The sequence below is a fragment of the Dermacentor variabilis genome, chromosome 11 (assembly GCF_050947875.1).
Source record: "Dermacentor variabilis isolate Ectoservices chromosome 11, ASM5094787v1, whole genome shotgun sequence".
NCBI classification, from domain to species: Eukaryota; Metazoa; Arthropoda; class Arachnida; order Ixodida; family Ixodidae; genus Dermacentor; species Dermacentor variabilis.
Window position 1 is genome coordinate 67,060,078 of NC_134578.1, and position 22,278 is coordinate 67,082,355.

Sequence of the window (22,278 nt, forward strand, 5' to 3'; positions counted from 1 at the left end):
GAACGTTGCAGTCACAACATACATATCTTTTCCGATCGTCTTTCCCTATTGTGGCATTTACAATATTGTATATGTACATAAATTTTGTTTTCGTATAGAAAAAAGCATGTAGAAGACGCGCTCAAGCTGGGCTGGGCAAAGGTACTATGCAATTATATCATGATACGATGCAAGATACTCGGGCAACACGTATTTGTGGTGCAGAGACGAGGTACTGCCACAATTATTATATCCGATGCGATACACTTCATTTGTATCTTGACATACTTCGATACATTCGCAAATTTATTATTATACCGTGTGTTTAATATTAGGCTTAGTGGTTTTCTTAAAATTAAGGACGGGGGGGCACGCGAATACAATCTGTGCAAATAAGTTTTGTGAACAGGGGGACACAAACTGATATGATATTTATTGCAGTGAGTAGCCCGATTAAGTACAATTGAATAATTAACTTTTCGTTGACTGCATTAAGCGGGTATGTGAAGTCGTGGTTCTTCACAGTAACAGTTGGAAGAATCTTTTTGCATGTCTGTGTTACGAGACATCCGACTCCACATTTTGTCTGTTCGCATGATTTCGCGTGCAAGAGAGTGAGGATCGGCGCAAAGCTCTTCCCTGACGTGACGTGGCTGTTGCGTGTGGCGTTTAGTCGGACAACAGGGCGGAGGCATAGCAAATATCATAACTGTTACCCTTCCCCTCTCGGCTGGCGAAATCCAGATACGACAACGCGGTGTGCCGTGCAGTTGTTGCCCTTGATTTCAATAGAACTTACAGCATATGGAAATCAGTAGTCAGTTTAATTGCGTAGCTGAGGCAAGGAAGATGCTCCCCACCATTACGCACGCGCTCTGTCCTGCGACTTATCTGCTCCCGCCATTAGCTCGTCATCGCATCTGCCACCGTCGTTACAGGCTGCGCGTTTGTGTGTTGCAAAAGCGGTGCCGGGCTCTTGGATATTATCATCTTTGACAACGCCTCCATCCCATTGTCAGACTAAACGCCGAGCGCAAGAGCCGCGACACATCAGGGAGGAACTTTGCGCCGATTTTCACTGTTATCATCATCAGCAGCAGCCTGTTTATTTTCCACTGCAGGACGAAAGCCTCCCCCTGCAATCTACGGTTACCTCTGTCCTGCGCCAACTGATTCCAACTAGCGCCAGCGAATTTCCTCATTTCATCGCTCCACCTGGTATTCTGCCGTCCTCCACTAAGCTTCCCTTCTCTTGGTGCCCACTCTGTAACCCTAATAGTTCAACAGTTATCTCACCTGCGCATTACATGACCTTTCCAGCTCCATTATTTCCTCTTGATGTCAATAAGAATATCCTGTATACTCGTTTACTCTCTGATTCAAACCACTTTCTTTCTGTCTCTTAGCGTTATACCTAGCAATCTTCGTTCCATCGCTCTTTGCGCGGTCCTTAACCTGTTCTGAAGCTTCTTTGTCAATCAGTCTCCAAGTCTCTGCCCCACATTTTGGCACACATAATCTTGCGAACGACATTTGAAATTTGGAGTCCGCTATTTCGGAACACAGACAAGCTAGAAGAATTCTTCCAACTGATACTGTGTAGAATCTCGACTGCCTCAAACTTTTAATAACAACATACCCGCTTATTGCATCAAAAAAAATTTATTCAATTTTAGGTAATTGGACCGCTGACAGCGATAATTTTCTTCTAACTTTGTGTCCCTCTGGCAACATAACTTATCTGCGCAGGTGGTATTCGTGTGCCTCCCAGTGCCTAATTTTGAGAAAACCATAAAGCTTAATTTTGAGCACTCTGTAGATATACGTACATTATCTAGCAGCTAATGCGTATGCAGAAAAATGTTTGTTTCGAAGCTTCTTAACTTCGACAAATGGCTCATTTCAATGAAAACTCTGTTAATATCTCGGTTTTTGTTTTTCCTACTCAAAATCTAATATTTGAATTCGGAATTAACTTATTGGGGTTGCTTTAGCTGTTTATCATGAAAGCTGTGAACACGCTGCGCCGTCAGCGGTTTTTGCTTGTTGCTTGTATAGCTAATGGGAGTCGCTGTTCTGCCTGCCGACCAGCTAACGGGTTGCCATATACTTACAAGAACGTGAATAAGAAGCTTCTGCATGATCCCGCGAATACCGCTGTGGAGCTTTACTTTGTCCGTAAACGTATTACCGTTTACGCAATACGGTTTATGCGCAGACCTCGTCGCCTGCCCTCGCTGGAGAGTTGTGGCGGAGAGATAAGACAATGTCGATGTCTTTAGTTTTATTCAGGTGGCTTCGTGCCAGCAGTATCAGCTTGAGAAGCGGAGTTTATCCGAGGTTCATAGTTTAGCACAGTGATGTTGCGATATTAATACCTTATACATTAAGATACACATTACATTATTTCGTGTATCTTAAATACAGATATTCATACACACAATGACAGACGAATCGTACTAGATACATGTATTTTTCATATTACCCAGCGCTACGTTCATGCAATGCGCGAAATAGTTTTTTTTCAACAATGAATTACGATGGACCATGCAAACAGTACATATAATATTCAGAAAGCGTTTCTGATGAAACTGTAATAGAGTTCATTATTAAATTATACCATTGTATTTTTAATCACTACTAAAATTATAGCTTTACTTGAGAATACCGAACGCTAACATAATCCTAATCCATAAGAAAGGAGACGCCAAAGACTTGAAAAAATATAGAACAATGAACTTACTGTCCATTGCATACAAAGTATTTACTGAGATAATTGCAAATAGAATCAGGAACACCTTAAACTTATGGCAACCAAAGGACCAGGCAGTATGCCGTAAAGGCTACTCAACAATTGACCGTATTCACACTATCAATCAGGTGATAGAGAAATGTGCGGAATATAACCAACCCTTATATGTAGCTTTCGTTGATTACGACAATGCGTTTGATTTAGTTGAAACCTCAGCAGTCATGTAGGCATTACGGAATCAGGGTGTAGACGAGACGTATGTAAAAATACTGAAATATACCTACAGCGTCTCTACAGCCACCATAGTCATCCATGAAGAAAGAAACAAAATTCCAATAAATAAAGGCGTCAGGCAGGGAGATACGATCTCTCCAATGCTATTCACCGCGTGTTTACAGGAGGTTTTCAGAGACCTGGATTGGAAAGAGTTGGGGATAAGAGTTAATGGAGAATACCTTAGTAACTTGCGATTTGCTGATGATATGGCCTTGCTCAGTAACTCAGGGGACCAACTGCAATGCATGCTGACTCACCTGGAGACGCAAAGCAGAAGGGTGGGTCTAAAAATTAATCGCCAGAAAACTAAAGTAATATTTAACAGTTTCGGAAATGAGCGGCAGCTTACGATAGTCAGCGAGGCACTCGAAGTAGAAAGGGAATACATCTACTTAGGACAGGTAGTGACTGCGGATCCGAATCATGAGACGGAAATAATGAGAAGAATAAGAATCGGCTGGGGTACGTTTGGCAGGCATTCTCAGATCATGAACAACAGGTTGCCATTATCCCTAAAAGAAAAGCGTATAACAGCTCTGTGTTACCTGTACTCAAGTACGGGGCAGAAACCTGGAGGCTTACGAAAAGGGTTCTACTCAAATTGAGGACGACTCAACGAGCTATGGAAAGAAGAATGATGGGTGTAACGTTAAGGGACAAGAAAACAGCAGATTGATTGCGGGAACAAACGCGAGTTAATGACATCTTAGTTGAAATCAAGAAAAACAAATGGGGGGCGTGGGCAGGATATGTAATGAGGATGGAAGATAACCGATGGTCATTAAGGGTTACGGACTGGATTCGAAGGGAAGGGAAGCGTAGCAGGGGGCGGCAGGAAGGTGAGCGGATGAGATTAGGAAGTTTGCAGGGACGACATGGCCACAATTAGTACATGACTGGGATAGTTGGAGAAATATGGGAGAGGCGTTGGCCCTGCAGTGGGTGTAATCAGGCTGATGATGATGATGATGATTAAATATGATGATGATTATGATGATGATGACTTGATGAAAAATTCACGCCGCGTTTCTAAATGTGAAAAATTCTGACTTTTGCCCTTGGGAAGCTCGAAGAAGATGTTTTGTTGAGCTAGTCGGTGATAGTGCGGGAACAATGTCTAAAGTGAGTTGATCTAGAGAAAAATATTTGCCAGAATATCCTAAAGCAGCTGCGCGAGAAATGGCTAGAAATTGAACAATAGAAATGATTTGGTTAACACGATATGGAATATTAGCGTTGCTACTACGAGCATTAACATAATGATCATCGTCAGCCTAATCTGTCTACTGAAGGATCAGTGCCTCTTCAGCTATCTGGAAACATTCCCCTCTTGCACCAGCTGACCTCCATCTTAAGCCTACAAATTTACGAATTTCATCGGACCATCTTATTCTCGAACATCCTCTAGTGCACTTATCGTACCTTGACATCCATTCTATAACCATAACAGACCCCCGGTTTTCTGTCCTATGAAACATGGCCTTCCGTGCTGAATTTCTTCATGCTAATGTCCACTTGAGGATCACCAACATCGTTTGCTCTGGACAGAGATTGCATCGATGTCTTTCTGGCCCTTGCAGGTGGTCCTAGTATTTCTCGTCCTATTGTTCATTGCGCGGTGCCTAATTTCTCATACATTTGTTAACATCCCAGTTTCAACCCTGTAAGTGCCGATGGAACGCAATGATTGTGGTCATTCCTTTTCAAGGATAGTGGTAAGTTTTTGGTTATTATGTGGTACTCTTGGCTCTATGCGGTCCAACCCTCTTTATTGTTTTGTAAATTTGCAGCCTATAGATTACAACAGCTTGTGACTTCGGGCAAGTTCAGTATTGCAGCTCGTAGTACAAGCAGCGTTAGAAACGAACACACCATAGGCAGACGTGTAGTGTGCATCTGAAGGCCAGATCACCTGTACACTTGCTGGCGTGTACAAGCTCGCAGATGGTGCGGGACAGATCGTAGACGTTTGATGGCAGCGCGAAAACGGATATCTACTCTAGAAACATATCGACACTCTGGCTGCCTCGCATTTCCACGAGACAGGTTACGCAGCCACGGCGTGGCAAAGTCAGCAGTAAATGAGGTAGATTTTATATCCCGCGGGTAGGAGTTTTTGAGATCTCTGTATTTCAAGGTCACGTTGTGAGGTACAGAAAATATCATGTGACCCAAGGAAGGTCAGAAGCGAACAAAAGCATGTTCAGCCGTGTGTAATACATGATTAATGATTGGCAATGTTATATTATGATCGATTAGGGATTGGATTAAGATGGATTGCGGTGAGTTAAGGTGGACTTAGGCTGATTCAGATGAATTAAGGAGGATTAAGGTGGTGAATTAAGGTCGACTATGGTGTATTAAGGTGGATACGAGGTGATTAAGGTGGATTAGCGTGGATAAATGATGATAAGGTGGATTCAGCTGAATTACGATAGGCTGTTTAAGGCTTTCGCCTGCGCGTCTCAGCCGATAGCCAAGTATATATGTCCAATTTCGTTTGCGTTTTCACGCCAATCAACGCTTATTGAAATAAAAAAAATGGATTTGCCAGTATTACAACAATTCGAACCACTGTCAATACCAACGCACGTAACAATGTCTGTCAAAACGTGCAGAAGTGAGACAAGCGGGCATGTACTAGCCCGCGTCTCTTGTAAATGCAAACCGCCAGTCCTCACTAGATGCGGCTCAAACGGAAGGTGCTCCGGCGCGAACCTGTGCGCGTCGGCAAGCGTACGTCTGGTTGGGGTTTTATTACACGTTCATGGCACGGTTTCCCACAACATTCTTTCTTACGATGAGGGTCCCCTGTAATTAGTTGGTCTAGAATAAAGCATTCTCTCACAGATTCGAGAGACTGATGGTCAGTGATGCAATTTATTTCTCTCGCGAGGCTGCTGAACGTTACCTCCGTAGTCTGCATAATAATATTCAACCCTTTACACTTCCTTTTGTCGCTAAATATCCTGAATATCTGGTGGCAAATCTGCAGCGTTGCTGAAATAAGCAAGGTCATCCGCAAACCATAGGTTGCTCAAGTATTCGCTGGTGATGTTTACTTCTAATTCTTGCCAATTTAATAGTTTAGTTATTTTAAGTATACAGTCAGCAACACTTGGTAAATTTTGTCTCCTTGTTTCACCCAGTTCTGACAGGTATTTCTTGGCTTTTCTTGTGGAGAATTAGGGTAGCTAGCTGGTACTACACGAGAAGGCTGTGGGGCCTATTTTCACTGTATGTTATCGCTCAAGGCGTTTCTTTAAGATTTGAAGCGCCGGTATACTTACTTTCCAACAAGTAAATTTACAACTCATGGCCATCGGCGGAGTAAAAAACTCCGTCTTTACCTATGTATATATGCTTTCAGACTCCTAGTATCTACCCAGGAGCGCAAGTTTGGGACGGCAGGAGGCAGTCAGGCAAGACAACGAGCGGACGATACGCGGCTCGGAGCTTCTCGGTTAGCAAGCGCTGATTTTCTTTCCTTTTCTTACTTTTTACACATAGGGTTTAAGTGCTCTTTAAGTACACCGAAAATATATCATGTACCTAGGCGCGTTCAAAGCCACGTGCGTGCGGGAGATTCGGGGAAACACGATGTTAGGACCATTGTGAATGGAAGCTATATCTTGCAACCAATGACGACCAGCGAAACCCGTAGTGGGCGGATAAATCAACGGATAGTCGGAAGTTCGAATCCTCTGTCTCTCTTTTTTTAAATATCTGACGATGGTGGGCTTGAATTGGACCTCCTCCAGTGCACTACATCTACAGGTTTGAAGTGACGCCTCACACAGGCAAAAGATGCCGAGAGCGAGTGGTGCTTTACTAATCCTGGTACAACCAAATTAGGAAGGCCAACTACGCTTCAACAAAGACACTCCCTCACCAGAACAGGAACTTGCTTCCCTGGTGCGGTATTCCCTCACTCCCTGCCTCATGACTCCTACAATAATCACATGGCCCTCAGTCTACAGCAGCCGCGGAGCACCTGGCTAAGGCGGTGGTGAGACCTGTAATGCAGCAGAGGGTGCCAAGAATCTCTGGACTCGGATAGGCCGCCAATGGAAACTGATCCTGGCAAGCTTTAGCACCCGATCTGTGTCGAGTGAGGCTAGCTTAGCAATAATTTTTGAGGAACTATCAGATATTGTTTAGGAAATTATTGGCCTTAGCGAGAATCGAACTGGTGGGGCTTATACAGAGCTAGCGGCCATTTCCTCTGCTCTAGATGTCTTCAAGATAAGAAGCAATACGGTATAGGGTTCCTAATCCATAAGGACATAACGAGCAACATTGACGAATGGTACAACAATAATGAGAGGACCTAATAAATAAACGACAAAGAATGAAAGCGTCCAACTTAAGAAATAAGATAGAATTTGCGGAACTGTCAAAACTGATCAACAAGGCGAAAATATGTGATATTAGAAATTATACCGTAAGAAAACTGAAGAAGCCGTAAAAAAATGTAGGCAGCCTGAAATCTGTGAGAATTGTACTTGGCATAGGACAAAACAAGATGTATACTCTGAAAGGAAAGCAGGGTAATATCATCAGATATCGCGAAGGTGTAGTAAAAGATGCGGAAGAATTATATAGTGGCCTGAACAGTACCCAGATGACTCAGGATAACTCTATTCGAAAATACAATGAACAGGATACAGAAGCACCTTCTATAACTAGCGATGAGGTCATAAGGGCCTTGCAAGACATGAAGCGGGGAGGAGCGGCAGGAGAAGGTAAAATAACAGTCAATTTAATAAAAAATCGAGGAGACTTAATGCCCGGAAAAGCGGCGGCTCTCTATAGGAAGTGTCTATCGTCTGCAAGGGCCTCATAAAACTGGCAGAATGCAAACATTCTACTAGTCCACAAAAAGAGAGATGTTACCGAATTAAAAAATTATAGGCCCATTAGCTTACTCCCATTATTATATAAAGCATTCACCAATATAATCTCCAATAGAAGGAGGGAAACACTTTCCTATACTCAACCAAGGGAACAGGCAGGTTTCAGGAAGGAATATTCTAGAATGGATCACATTCATGTCATCAATCAGGTAATCGAGAAATCCGCCGAGTACAATCAGCCTCTCTATACAGATTTCACAGATAACAGAAAGGCATTTGATTCAGTAGCGATACTAGCAGTCATAGAGGCATTACGTAATCAGGGAGTACAGACCGCTTAGGTAAATATATTGGAAAATATCTACAGAAATTCTACAGCTACCCTAATTCAACACAAGAAAAATAGTAAGATACCTATAAATAAAGGGGTCAGACAAGGAGAAACAATCTCTTCAATGCTGCTCACAGAGTGATTGGAAGAAGTATTCAAGCTAATAAACTGGGAAGGCTGAGGAGTAAGGATCGAAGGCGAATACCTTAGCAACCTTCGGTTTGCCGATGACACTTCTATTCAGCAACACTGCAGACGAGTTACAACAAATGATTGAGGACCTTGACAAAGAGGCTATAAGAGTGAGATTGAAGGTTAATATACAGCAGATAAAAATAAAGATTAATAACGGGGCAAGGGAAGAGTAGTCCAAGATCGCCAGTCAACCTCAGGAGTTTGTAAAGGAGTACGTTTACGTTGGTCAAATAATAATAGGGAACCCTGAACATTAGAGAGCAAATCATATAAGAATAAAAATCGGTTGGATTGGCATACGGTGGAAATTGTCAGCTCCTGACTGGAAGCTTCTCATTATCATTGAAAATGGAGGTGTACAATCAGCGTATTTTACCGGTGCTAACACATGGGCAGACACTTGGAGATTGACAAAGAAGCTTGAGAGCAAGTTAAGGACCACACGAAGTGCGATGGAAAGAAGAAGGCTAGGCATAACCTTAAGAGACAGGAAAACAGTGGTTTGGATCAGAGACCAAACGGGTATAGCCAATATTCTAATTTGCATTAAGGGGAAAAATGGCGCTGGGCAGTTCATGTAAAGCGCAGCTTAGATAACCGTTCGACCATTAGGGTTACAGAATGGGTACCAAGGGAAGGGAAGCGCAGTAGGTGACGCCAGAAGACTAGGTGGTCTGATAAAATTACTAAATTCACGGTTGCTAGTTCAAATCGGTGGGCGCAGGTCAGGGGTATTTGGAGATCGCAGCGAGAGGCCTTCGTCCCCCAGTGGACATAAAATAGGCTGATCATGATGATTGTGATGATGGTGAGATAATTTCACATATCAACACTGCAGGCTGAATAGTTCCTGCGCTATTTCTGGGCGCTTGTCATCTGCAAATTTTCCCCTCTTGCATGGCGCTCAAAGAATCATATTTTCTTATATGGGTTCGAACTATAGTGCTGACTGATTTAAAGTGTTATGACTTCTGTCTTCTTACTTAATTTTTTTAATAAAATAATATTGTGGCAGCAAATATATGGACACTCAGGTGTGTGTCTACCATCGCCCTCGCCGTGAGGTTCCGGATAAAATTTGAGGGCGCTAAGATCTTCGCCGCGCGTGGCATGTTGTATGTGGAGGGTGAGCCAGCCTGCACGTTTTATACTCGAGCGTGTGAGCGAGGTAGGCGGGCCTGAAGGGCGCCCTCTCTTGTTTCACGCAGCTTGTGCAGCTTCATAATTTCATCCTCTTAGTACCATGATGACTGAACGCAAGGCGCGTGACATATTTGCCTGAATAACGCGAGCGTCATGTACAAACGTGCGGAATCAACGCGGAAAATCTCACCTATTCTCGTCGTTTAGTCATGACGCTGGCATCTCTTTATGCAGTCAGACTGGTTCTACCATTTTCTTGACAACTGGTGCCGTTGGCTCTCACGCGCAAACATCACAGTGGAACATGTACTTAATTTTGAAGAAAGCGTATGCAAGGACGAAAGTTACACATAGAAAGGATTTCCATCAATGAGCACTTTCCCGCCTTTCTTTATACAGTTACCAGGCAATATCAGCTAACAAACTCGTGCACCACTTTATCCTGCCGAGACGGCGAAGCGGAGAAAGCCTACTTGCAATAGTCCAAATTATTTGCATTGGTAGCAAACAGCTTGTCCTCGCAAAATATATTTGCAGCGCCTAGTAAACGCATGGACTGACAAAGCGACGCACTCTCAGTACTGCAACAATAACACGGGTTTACCAATATAATCTCCGTAGATTGTCTGGCGATCTCTTTTAACCTGTGAGCAGGCGAAATGAAGTAGAGATATATTGTCTAATCGAATGGTATTTGCTATTCGTATAGTATTCGATTTCACAATTCACGATTAAAAATTCGAAGCGATTCCACTCTGTGAAGGTGCATAACCAGCGGAGCTGTATATAAGTAGAAAGAAAATAAAACAAGAAAACACTATAACGCATATATGCACGTTGTTATGTTTATTTGTACTTACGTTTATCTCGTGACCACAATAATTATGGCCTTTTGGTCGCTTTGTTAGACTATCATAGGCTCTGTGACGACACTGGATATGTTCTTAGCGAACGTAAGGTCTATGCGCCACCGATGGCGTGTCGTGATGACATTGATCTTGGTGCAACATTGAAGGCCGAACCTTTCCAAGAGATACGCGAAGAACCACTTTCCGTCGAAGCCAGGCACATTGACAATAATGTCCCCTACAACGATGATGGAATTGGGATCCACAGGGAGGATTCACCAAAATGTGTCTATCATAAAATCTTGAAGACCCCTTTGTGACGTTCCGGGATGAACGTATTCGGTGGCGTCAATGATTCCCTCCCCAATCTGCACGGCGTACGTGCCGGCACATTCCACGGCAAGGCGCTCACCCGTCGTCCCTAAGGCACATAGGATGTAACAGCCGCGCTGCCATTGTTTGCGTAGATCGCAACGCATGAAACCATCAACCATCACCGGTTTTGACACGTCTTGCCTAAAACACAATTGGTCGCATACTGTGACACAATTTTGCCTTAACTTTAAGCTACTTTAGCTCTATCAACGCCGTCATCGTTTTTGCCTATACGCACAACACGAAACGCTTGAAACTAACCCAAGACAGCGCCGCTGTTAAATTATCGAATAGCCGTTTCCGTTCAAATTGAACGCATAACAGCAATTTTGAACTATCGAAGGTGAGTGGCCGTTGCAAGAGAGGCCTCTTATTCTGCTTGATTGTGTTGCTGGAAAGTTGTGGCTCTTGCGCACAGGCGCGCCAGTTCCTGAGAAAATTTACGCACGGATGCTAATTGGTTCTGCTGAAAATGTTCCTAGCTGTCATTCAATGTAAATGCCCCGTTTTGGGACAGCTTGTAAATTTGATAACTTCATTCAGGCGAGGAAAATATTCTTGCGACAGTCCCACCATGTCTGCAACCTATTAGAACTGGGTGCCCAATGTGTTACCTCACATATCTTCTTCGGAGAACACAGCAGATGTAGAGATATTTCTATGTGCATGTGAGGCGTGCCGTTACTTTTAATGCTTCATTATTGTCCTTATAATAGCGCACCGGACAATTGAAAGCAGCCGTCTATAATACACAAGCTGCTTAGTTGACCGGATGTACAGTTGGAAGCGATATTACATTAAGGAATGATATATAAGATAAGAGTAGTACGTTTGTATCGAAAATGAGACTCTAGAATAATTTCCTTTGTTTGTACCCCCAGAAAAAATCCGAAGAACACAGCTACCTTCCTTTTTTTTAATTCAACAAAGTCTGACTTTTTTTACACCTGGCGATGTGAAAATGGTGCACTCTGTTCAGTTCTCACTATGCTCGCGCAATGCGAAGACGTAGGATCATTCCCCACCTGCGGAAAATTGTTCTTCCATCCATTTTTATTGCCATTAATTTATCATTTCTTTAATTTAATTAGTAAGTACAAGTAATTTCCCCTATGTTGTCCTTAGCGTCTTTGTTTGTTCGCTTCTCGTGATATGAGGGATAAAGATCGGGCCCCTTGGTTAGCCCCCTTTCTTTCGTTCATTGCATAACGAAGGTCTCGAATCCGACAACACTGATGCCTTCATGTAGCATGTGCGGGTTTATTTACCAGATAGTCTTCACCCAAAAAGATCCCGTACTCATGACGCCTGAGGCAGAAAGGATGTTCCACATCCACTGCTAAGAAGAAAGTGGATGGGGAAACGGCTTTCTGTTTCAGCATGTTGCACCTATATTCTGACGCATTTGCTAGGTATATTTCCACAGCCCTCCCATGTAGTCCATGTTTCAACTCTCCGCGTGCATGCCGAGCACGAGCTGGTACGCACGACAAAGGCGGTACCGACGGGGTGAATATGTCTCGAGTGTCTGTACAATTGGTGTCGCAATAAAAATAACGAAGGGGCACGCGCAAAACGCTATGATTATGCATTCTTTGGCTTCTATCATTAATAATAGCGGGCAGTTTCGTGAACAAGGTACAGAGTTGCACTGGAACTACTAGAACGGCGTTCAAACTGTACACGGGTGCGACATTGTTGCCGCGTCGCAACACGCAAGGCAACGCCTTTCTGGGCAGGAGGAAAAGCATCATGGAACCTACAATGCTGCTTAGAGGTTGGACAGAGACAGTTAAGACTGCTTACATGTGCGACCATGAAAGCATTGTAGTCGCTTCGAGGAATTTTTTTCGCTCACGTATTCATCCGTACGTCATCGCGCATATTTTAAACTTGCACTGCATCCTCTTTTGTATTCCCCTGCTTCGTCTTCTGCGGCGGGCCTCCGTGGGCGGCCACGTTTCACAGGTGCCGCTGAGTTAGACGCTTCGAAACACATCGCCGTAGACACAGCACCGATAAACTCCGAAGAGAAAGTGACGCGAGGCGGGCAGCGATGTGACTTGTGCAATTACGCACGCACTAAGACTAACTTTAGTAAACCATGACGCTGGAGTCACCGTGGCATCTGGTTAACGTGCTCTTCTCGAACCCCGAAGGTCCGAGTTTGATTAGCACCCAAACCGAAATTTACCAAATTCTTCTTCCGAATAAACTAATCTACTTCGTTTACAGAGACCTGCCTGAGAAATATGACGTGAATTCGAGCATTTTTACGTGTTTTTACTCGTCGCGCCGTCGGCCATTTTTGTTACCATGTATCGATCCCAACGCTGACGACAATCACGGATTTTCGCGTGATAGAACATATCACCTTTTCGCGTTATTAGCATCATTAGTGACCTTTCAGGTATCACCAAGGTAGTTTTTTAGACTGTATGGAAACCATCGACGGTATTCATTGCCCCGCGAAACATAAGATAACCTTACCATCGTTCTCGTTCGTGTAGCTAACGCTTAGGCGAATGCATACCCACAACATCTTGGGCGGAATGCTTGTGGCCTTACAGTGTTTATGCGCACAACCATCGTCCTATCACTGGGAGGCGCTACGGCGCCCTGGCTAGAGTGTGCTAGATCCTTCCAGTTCACTGTGCCCTTGCTCTGCCTCCAAGCCTATTTAGCGTAGCATGAAGATGCGTTCATATCGCTCCGTTGGGCTTCATTCAAACGCGCTCCACGTCCCTGCGTACGTTCGAATAGCATCCTCGACAAACCGCACCGGTGGCACCGGAGCGCCGTCATTCATGGTTTCGTCCTTGCACCAGGCCAGTTCGTTGCTCACCAGGGTAGTTTGTCAAGGATGCTGAGCCCTCCGAGCGTATACCACAGTCGATCGCGGGTCAACACGGTAGCAGCACCAATGGCGTTAATACTCCTCGAACGTTCGTATAACTCCCATCGCAAATGAAGTTAGAACGACATTTGCGCAGTAACTACCGGAACACAGCGCATCGCTGGAATGAAGACAAGCCTATATCGAGAGCGGGTTTACTATCGCGTTACAGTTCTTGCTGGCGGAACACAGAGTTCAGTTATGCGTATAGGATACATGGGAAAACTGAGTTGCTCACCACGTGCAGCTCGTATTGCTAATAGGACCATCCGAGGATATCCTTATCATCATAATCAGCAGTAGGAGCAGCAGCCTATGTTTATTCCCACTGGCAGGCCGAAGGCCTCTCCCAGTGATCTCCAATGACCCCTCTCTTAGGCTAACTGATTCCAACTTGCGCCTGCAAATTCCTAGTTTCATTGCACCACCTAATTTTCGCCTGCCATCGACTGCGTTTCCCTTCCCTTGGCATCTACACTGTTACTTTAATTGTAGACATGACATCTGCCCTACGTATTTTCATTGTCTGCCCAGCTACATTTTTTTCTCCTAATGTTCACTAGAATATCGGCACACTGCTCTCTCCCTCGGTCTGAACGCTATACCTAAGATTTTGTTTTCATTACATTGTTCATTACACAGCTCTTCACTTGTTCTAGAACTTCCTTTTTAGAGATTATGCTCATGTATAATTCACTTGTCCAAGGCAGCGCTGCACATTGGTAGAAACATTATGTATTCCACGGTTTTCTTACGACATTTCACTAAAAAACTCAAATATTTCGAAACTCTCCAAATTCTGTTTTCCTGGAGAAAAAAACTTTCATATACAGGTCGCTTCGTAGAAAATATACTATGTTGTACGTAATAAAACTAGGCTGACTGCGGCCTAAATAAAGAAAATATCTATAGGTGTTTAGCTTTGGACAAAATTTATAGGTCAATCAATAGCAAACGTTTCATCTGCCTACGTCACTTCACTGTGCACTGAATGTGTCCACTAGGAGTGCTTTTGTATACGGATGTTTCAAGAATGCGGCAGTCGCAGCCATCAAAACAGTTATCTAATTACATGTTAACAAAAGTTCAAGTGCATTGAATGCTTTCAGAGCAAATCTAATTTTGATCAGCATGACTGGTGATTACCTAAAATGCAAGGCTGCTCTGGTTTCTGAACATTAACATTGAGAACCTTTCCAGATAATAAAATAATATGTTAGGTAAATAAAATAATTGAACCTACACATTTATTCTGAAGATCGCACCTATGTATGATAAGGACATATATAAGATGAGCGTGGTACTGCTGCGTCGAATATGTTCTATCATGCGCACAAGCATTACATGAGATTATCTAAAAATTTAAGGGACTGTTAAGCGCTCAACATTTATTAGTTTATTTGAAGCCGGTACAATTCCGCAACAGTGAACTTCAAAATTGAAATTTAACGTTCAGTTCAGTTCAACATGCATTCCTCTGCCTTGCATCAGTACCTAGTCTCTGCGTTTTCAGCGGCACCAGATGTGACTCTCATGTCTTCGCTGTGTAGTGCGAGTATCCTTTCGTGAGTCCCCCTTGTGGAGTACAGTGACAACTGATTTTCTTTCGAATGGACGTTCACTACTATACCGCTCCACTTAAAGACAAGCCTCACCCGTATAACACCCGTGACGCATTATTTACAATATGAACTACATTTCTTAGACTTCTATCGTCGATATTGCAGTATACAAAGCAGCCCTACTGAAACACTCCTAGACTGATGAAACAATTTCATATCTTTTCCTTGTGATTGCTACAGGCTTTGGGTGTAAATACACGGAACACAGATCGATTGCGTATGATGCTGGAATAACAAGGGACATATATATTATTGCAAGCCTGTATTTATACACGAATATATACAAACATAGAAATACGCACGCACGCACGCGCAGAAATATACACACACAGTGTGCGTGTTTTCATTTATTAACAAGTAATACGTACCCAACAAGGTGTTCCGTCTGGGTAATAATCATAGCGTAGGCCCCTGTCCCAATAATAATAGTAGCAGGTAATTTTTGGCGCTTGCTGAAAGAAAATATGGCACTGATACTCAACTAGTGCAGAATACGAGGTCAGTATAAAATTTTACAAAAATATACTTGTCTTCTTAATAACTGAACATTTAAAAATTGTTTAACACATGTGCAGTAACAATTAAAGAACAGACAATGTGAGCAACCTTGACGAAATGAATTTACTGTATATACTTTACAATGTATTATTTACTGTATATATAGTAGCCCGCTACTGCTTGTTACGGATACTTGGTCACAAAACATAAAAACAAAATTATACGCGTTGGTGTCATATTCCTTGGGGCCAGATAAAATATTGGTCGTGTTTCTCCTTTCTGGAGGTTTTGCAAAAGCACGCATTCTTAAAGCTTTGCAAACAAACCACTAGAGTGAGATGTGTAATCGACGTAGTAATAAGGTTTACAAAAAGAGTTTATCGGATTTTTAGATGTTGCCTACATGAAACCCAACGTCCAAACGCACAATAAGCATTGTGTTGGCATCCCTTGCAACATTAGGATTTTGGCTGCGTTCCTCGTAAAAACACAATGCTGCAATGTCCCCAGAGAGCACAGTACTCCGGCATCTTCATATGCAACTTTTTTTTCGCTCGTTTTCGGAGCAGTTCCATATTGCCACGTGGTCATTCTTTAATATTACTGGTGACTGCTTTCAACGAACATACACTATTATCGGGTTGTCAAATTTGAGCTAGACGCAACTGATGGACAAATCATCGCAAACCTTGCCCCAACAGCGAAAGAGAGACAGTGATTTCTGTTCAAAATTCACGTGCAATCTAATAGTGTTGTGTGTTCTCTAATTAGCGCGAAACCCTGCATTATCTCTAGAACGTACGGTGAGGCATGCGAAAATCTTCAGATTTCATTAGTAAGAACGGGCACTCAGCGATCGATCACAGCTTATGGTACTCTTGAGGATTTTCCATGTAATTTCGCTTTTTGGTTTCAACTTCACGCTGTATCATGTTCTGGCACCCGCTGTGGTTGCGCAGTGGCTATGGTGTTGGGCTGCTGAGCACGAGGTCGCGGGATCGAATCCCGGCCACGCTTGCCGCATTCCGATGGGGGCGAAAGGCGAAAACACCCGTGTACTTAGATTTAGGTGCACGTTAAAGAACCCCAGGTGGTCGAAATTTCCGGAGTCCTCCACTACGGCATCCCTGACAATCAGAAAGTGGTTTTGGCGCGTAAAACCCCATAATTAAATTTTAATGTTTTAATAATGTTCTGGAGTTATGACGTTCCAGTGCTGTTTATACTTCGTCACAATTACTATATCAGGATAGTATTTCGCTGGTGAATACTACTGTATAAAAATATAATGAAGGGGAGCACACCCCAGGGCACCAATAGGAATAAACACATTATTCTTGTTTTTTTTACCAAGCATACATCTGTTTAGTGGTTCTCCTAATCCTGTCTGACAAGTCATCCCAAACATAGGCTGATAGGTGGAGACAGCACTCAAACAACTTTATTTGCTGAATCGGAGATTTCCTTTAGGCATATTCGAGAGGTAGGTTAGCAAGTGTACCAAGAGATTTGTTTTTGGCAGGAAGTGTGATAAGGAACGGTAGAACAATGAATTATTTCAGCGTTTCAGTTCAGGTGTTTTGCTGGACATAAGATTTATGCACCTAGGTGGCTACGATGGGTTTCACCAAGTCTGGCAATAATAGAAATCAGGCTCGTCCTATTCTAGGTTCTATATCTTGCGTTGCATATTAAGGACAACAAATTATGAAGAGCAGAGTTTGTACCCGAGCCGCGTATGCGCCGCCGTCCTTTGGTGGTAACGTCAATAAGTAAAACACGACATAAGTTCAAAGGGAAGAGTGTTCTTCGCAGAGCACACATTGTAGTCCCACAATGCCCTTATCGCAACGAAGTAATCGTCATCTTGAAATAGGGTATATAAAGAAGCTCAATCGTCATGTTTAGAAACAAACACGCACGCTCCTTTTTGTCTTAGCTTTTCGTCTACCAAATTCCGCGCGTTGCTTGGAACATTGTTGCAATTTATACTTTCCACGCTGGTGGTGGAACGCATGCACATCGAGCTCGAACTGCTGCGGCGGTAGGATAGTTATTTAAAATTTTTTTACGTCTAATTTGCCAAATCACTATCAAACTTAGCAACTATTGCGGCATGGGCGAGTTGATGCATCACATTCTTGTCTTGCTTTAGCGCAACTTACTTCGAGTATTGAGGAAAATGACAGGTGACAGGATACTGTGATAACGCCGTGCTTGTTCAATGGCTATGGTGCTGGGCTGCTGAGCACGAGGTCCCGGGATCGAATCCCGGCCACGGCGGCCGCATTTCGATGGGGGCGAAACGCGTAAACGCCCATGTACTTTAAATTACGTTAAAGAACCCCCAGGTGGTCGAAATTTCCGGAGTCCTCCACTACGGCATGCCTCATAATCAGAAATTGGTTTTGGCATGTATATTAGAATACTCTCACCTGTCCATTTCCTTCATGCTGGAGCTGAGTTGAACTAAAGCAAGACAAGACTATCGAAGTAGCGCCATCCGCTTTCTACGCGACACATATGAATTAATGCGTTGAAAACCCTAAATATGGTATCGTATGGTATAGTATTCCTTGTGCGATGACGAACACCCACTGTCGGGGATTGGCCAAGATTTGGATGAAATTAGGATATCTTTATTAAAAACTAAAATTGGTAAAGCTAACTGGAGGAAATGAACAAAAATAAAATGTTTAAGAATTCAAACAATCTCTTTGTAGCAATTATAAAATCCTCCACGGTTGAGCAAATATCCCTGTGGCACTTTCCAAGAGAGGAGGCTCCTAGAGAAAGGATATTTATTTATGACTCACTTCTACTTTATCTTTATTTACCCCGCCAGTCATTACGAAAGTCTACAGAATTTGTTTGTCCCGACCTAACTGTGGTGAATCATTCTACGATTAGACGTCATCCTATTACGGCAACAAATTGCCTGCATTGCATTTTCTTTTTTAATTTGTCCTGCAGAAAGCTGGAGCACAAAGTTATCACCGGAACAAATAATTCCTTCGCTTTTTGTACAATAGCAAAACACTTTAGGCGCTGTTGGGTTTCGATCGTCCGATTCCTGGCAATAGTATCTTGTCACTTTTGGACAATGTGATGAGAAAATCTGTACTGCTTACGTAACATAATGGTGTGAAATAGAAATTTTATAAAAGGAGTTTCAAGTGAATGACCGCATTGGTATTGGTTATCTTGGTAAGAAATGCTGACGTACCGCACAGTGAAAGTTATATATTGCAAGGGATTACCAACGTCAGTTTACGCTAACTATATATATAAATATATATATAAATATATATATATATATATATATATATATATATATATATATATATATATATATATATATAGAGAGAGAGAGAGAGAGAGAGAGAGAGAGAGAGGTGCATATTTGTCGTCACGGAATTTACTATTCGCCCTGATGAAAATGCCCAAACATGGTCAACGGCCAGCCAGGACTTTAATATGAACTCACCATTGCAACAGCGGGACTATATGCCAGAGGAGCATTTGAATACCATGTCTGTGCGGTATTTTCTGCAAGGAAAACAATGTGCATATTTTATATTGTGGCAGTTCTTTGTCATCTTATTAGGTTTAGAAGTATCCACTTTACGCTCACTGAGTTTTCCAACTAGTTCGACCTGTTAGAACCATATTCACGCTAGGGCAGCAAACGTTTCAAACTCGCCCTGCCTTGAGATTTAATCGACTACGTTTCCATTCCTTTGACGTTTATTGGTCATTGTAATAGAGCATTGTTACCTGATCCAGTTATTCCTAGAGGACGACAGAACGTCTTCACTAATTCTGATGTGTATTAACATCCATATACGCTGAAAGCGTAATGCTTACTTCCATAACTTTACTTTTAAATGCTGCGCCAGGGACTGGGCATTGCACTGCGCCCGCGTGGTGTGTATACGAAGTTTTTTTTTCCTTATTGTGCAAGTTGTGTGAACTTCAAAAAGATGTTTTTTTTCCTGCTTCACTGTTTGCTATCTTTTGTATTCTCTTTCTTGCCCTATCCGAATGGTAAATTGGCTCGATAATTCCTGTTGCCATTGTCTGCGGTATATCCCTGCTCAATTCAATGAGGAAATTGAACTACAATAGCAGAAGGCCCTAGGGAAAGCAAAATATATTTTCTCTAGATATTGGTATTGGGTGATCCACGTAACTGCCTCGACCTCCATAAGAGATACCGATAATATGCATAATTATGAGAATATGTGACTATCGCATTATGAATACAGACTTACAGAGGAAATGCTTTTTTTAATGGGTCTCTTTGTGTAGACAGTGCCACATATACCAATATAGTCACATGTAATATTCAGTGTATTTGCTATAACAGCCCGTTGTCAGATTGAGAAGCTACCTTAAATTTAGAACTTCTTGGTTATATTCAAAACCTGTTCCTCACTCTCCAGAAGGTTGAACTAAGTAAGTCTTGCTTTGTTTAACAAAACCGATTGCACTGAATATTATTTTCTACATTAAAATAATATCGACTTCTTTGCCACCAGCACTCTTACTCTATCCAACTCTAAGAACTTGCTTTATCCAAATATAATCGCCCATCTTCTTCAATAATCGCATGATTAGTGCAGTGACGGTGCCATATAAAATATTACAAAATGATCGTGAACATTGTTTGCTTGTAGATATCCGATTCTGAGTGGCGCATGTATCTTCACTGAGATATCAGATTAACAATATACTCCGCGCTTGTAGAAATGGCATATGTGCATAAGCAAAAGTAATCTAAACATTAAAAAAATGTTTGGCGAATGTTTTATCTTTCATGCCGTGAAAAACGTTCTAAACTTCACGTATGCCGAACATAGCAAGCACTTCAGCAACCAAAGTGAAGTAGTTGCATGTTTCTTTAAATACGCCTTCTAAACAACCAAAGTGTAGCAGGTACATGTGTCTTTATATGCGCCTTCTCAAGTATCAGTAAAACATACTGGCTGTTCGGGAACCACGGCTATATTATGTATAGCAACACTGACCTACTAGCAAAACTATTCATGGTGTAGTATTGTTTTTGACATGTAAAAAAAAGTAGAGGGAAATATGCACGATCATGTGACAATCGAATATCTGGCACAAGCTCTTTCGTTGCATCACACAAGTAGCGCAATTTGTGCGCCGTTAGATGGACATGTGGTGAAGCACCGCAACTAAATTCTAACAGATGCTTGTGCGGAGCAGTTGCCGGCATTGGTCTCCAGGCTAAGCCCGCGTGTTGCTACTACCCGCAGCCACCACTACCATCAGCTCAGATTGTTCTTTCGGTAATTTGGATTAAAGTTTACACTTTATCTGTTACATACTTCCTATGCAAGAACTGAGTAGGATTCACATGCTCAGATGTTCACTTACAAGCTTTAACATTTCACAAATGAGCGCCAATACGTATTCAGCATACCACTGGCCTTTCAAATTTTGGTAGTGAACCTGTGATAATTTCGTCAACCGCGTGAATTTTTTTGTACCCTGCGTCACAAGCCTTTGAGAATCGCTACTACAATTTGGTTTATTATTGAGTTTAAATTGAAAGCTTTTTTGTTCAACCTTGGTGAATCATGGACCAATTGGCAGCGAACCGGCTGCTTTCGATGAGTTGTGTGATGAATTTAATTCAGCTTTTATAGACGACTACATTAGAACGATACACATGACTTGACCATGTCAAACATTGCCTGCGCGCGGCGGTTTTGAGAAATTGATTAAGAAATTTTTAGGAAAAATTTTACTTTACATAAGCACACATCAAATTGCATGGACATTAGTAATAATGTTTTCCCACTTTCACCAAATTTGTCTAGGTTGGGTTGGGTTGGGCGGTATAACCACGCCATGTACGCGTAAATAAGATATATGCTAGTCATGAAGCTCACTTATAACGTTCTGAAGCGCGGGCCTAAATGAATTGCTGAAATGTCCGCAAGAACCCAAGCACACCAAACCATATTTGCTCGTGATTGTTAGCGTGCTGCCTGTTTGCATATAATTTTCGCAAAGTGACTAGTGCAATAAATTGAGGTCACACGGGTACCATGAGTAACGCATGGGTATAAGGAAAAATAATGAAATTAAAGAGTATTAAGATGATATCTCCAGTGATCGTAGTTACACAAGAAATACTTTCGATTTTTTTCGCATCTTACACTTAACATCATATAAATAAAAAAAATTATCACTCTTTCTGTCGACGTTTACAGCCAGTTTTTTCCGAAAGGTAATATTTATTCACACCGATAAAACATCGCATATGCCGCGACAATACTGCTCCCCGCCTTTTCATTAGGTTCGTTATTGGTGAGGCTTATTTATTGCGTGGTCATTGTACTGCAAAAGTTCTTATTATCGCCCACCCTTCAATCATTTTATGCATGTTACCTACAACATTCCTTGTTTGTCCACGGAATATGAATCAGTTTAGTTCATTGAGGAACTACTGGCGCCTGCTCTAACGCGTAAAGG

General features: G+C 42.4%; 1 long non-coding RNA gene across 1 annotated transcript in view; it reads right to left on the minus strand.

Moving 5' to 3' along the window:
- The window catches only part of LOC142564310 (uncharacterized), a 28,495-nt gene that overhangs the window by 153 nt on the left and 6,064 nt on the right, over positions 1-22,278 (minus strand). Inside the window, exons 2-3 of the long non-coding RNA XR_012824543.1 lie at positions 19,259-19,320; positions 15,642-15,725 (exon numbers count right to left, since the gene is read on the minus strand). This is a non-coding gene — a long non-coding RNA (uncharacterized LOC142564310). The remainder of the gene's footprint in view (positions 1-15,641; positions 15,726-19,258; positions 19,321-22,278) is intronic.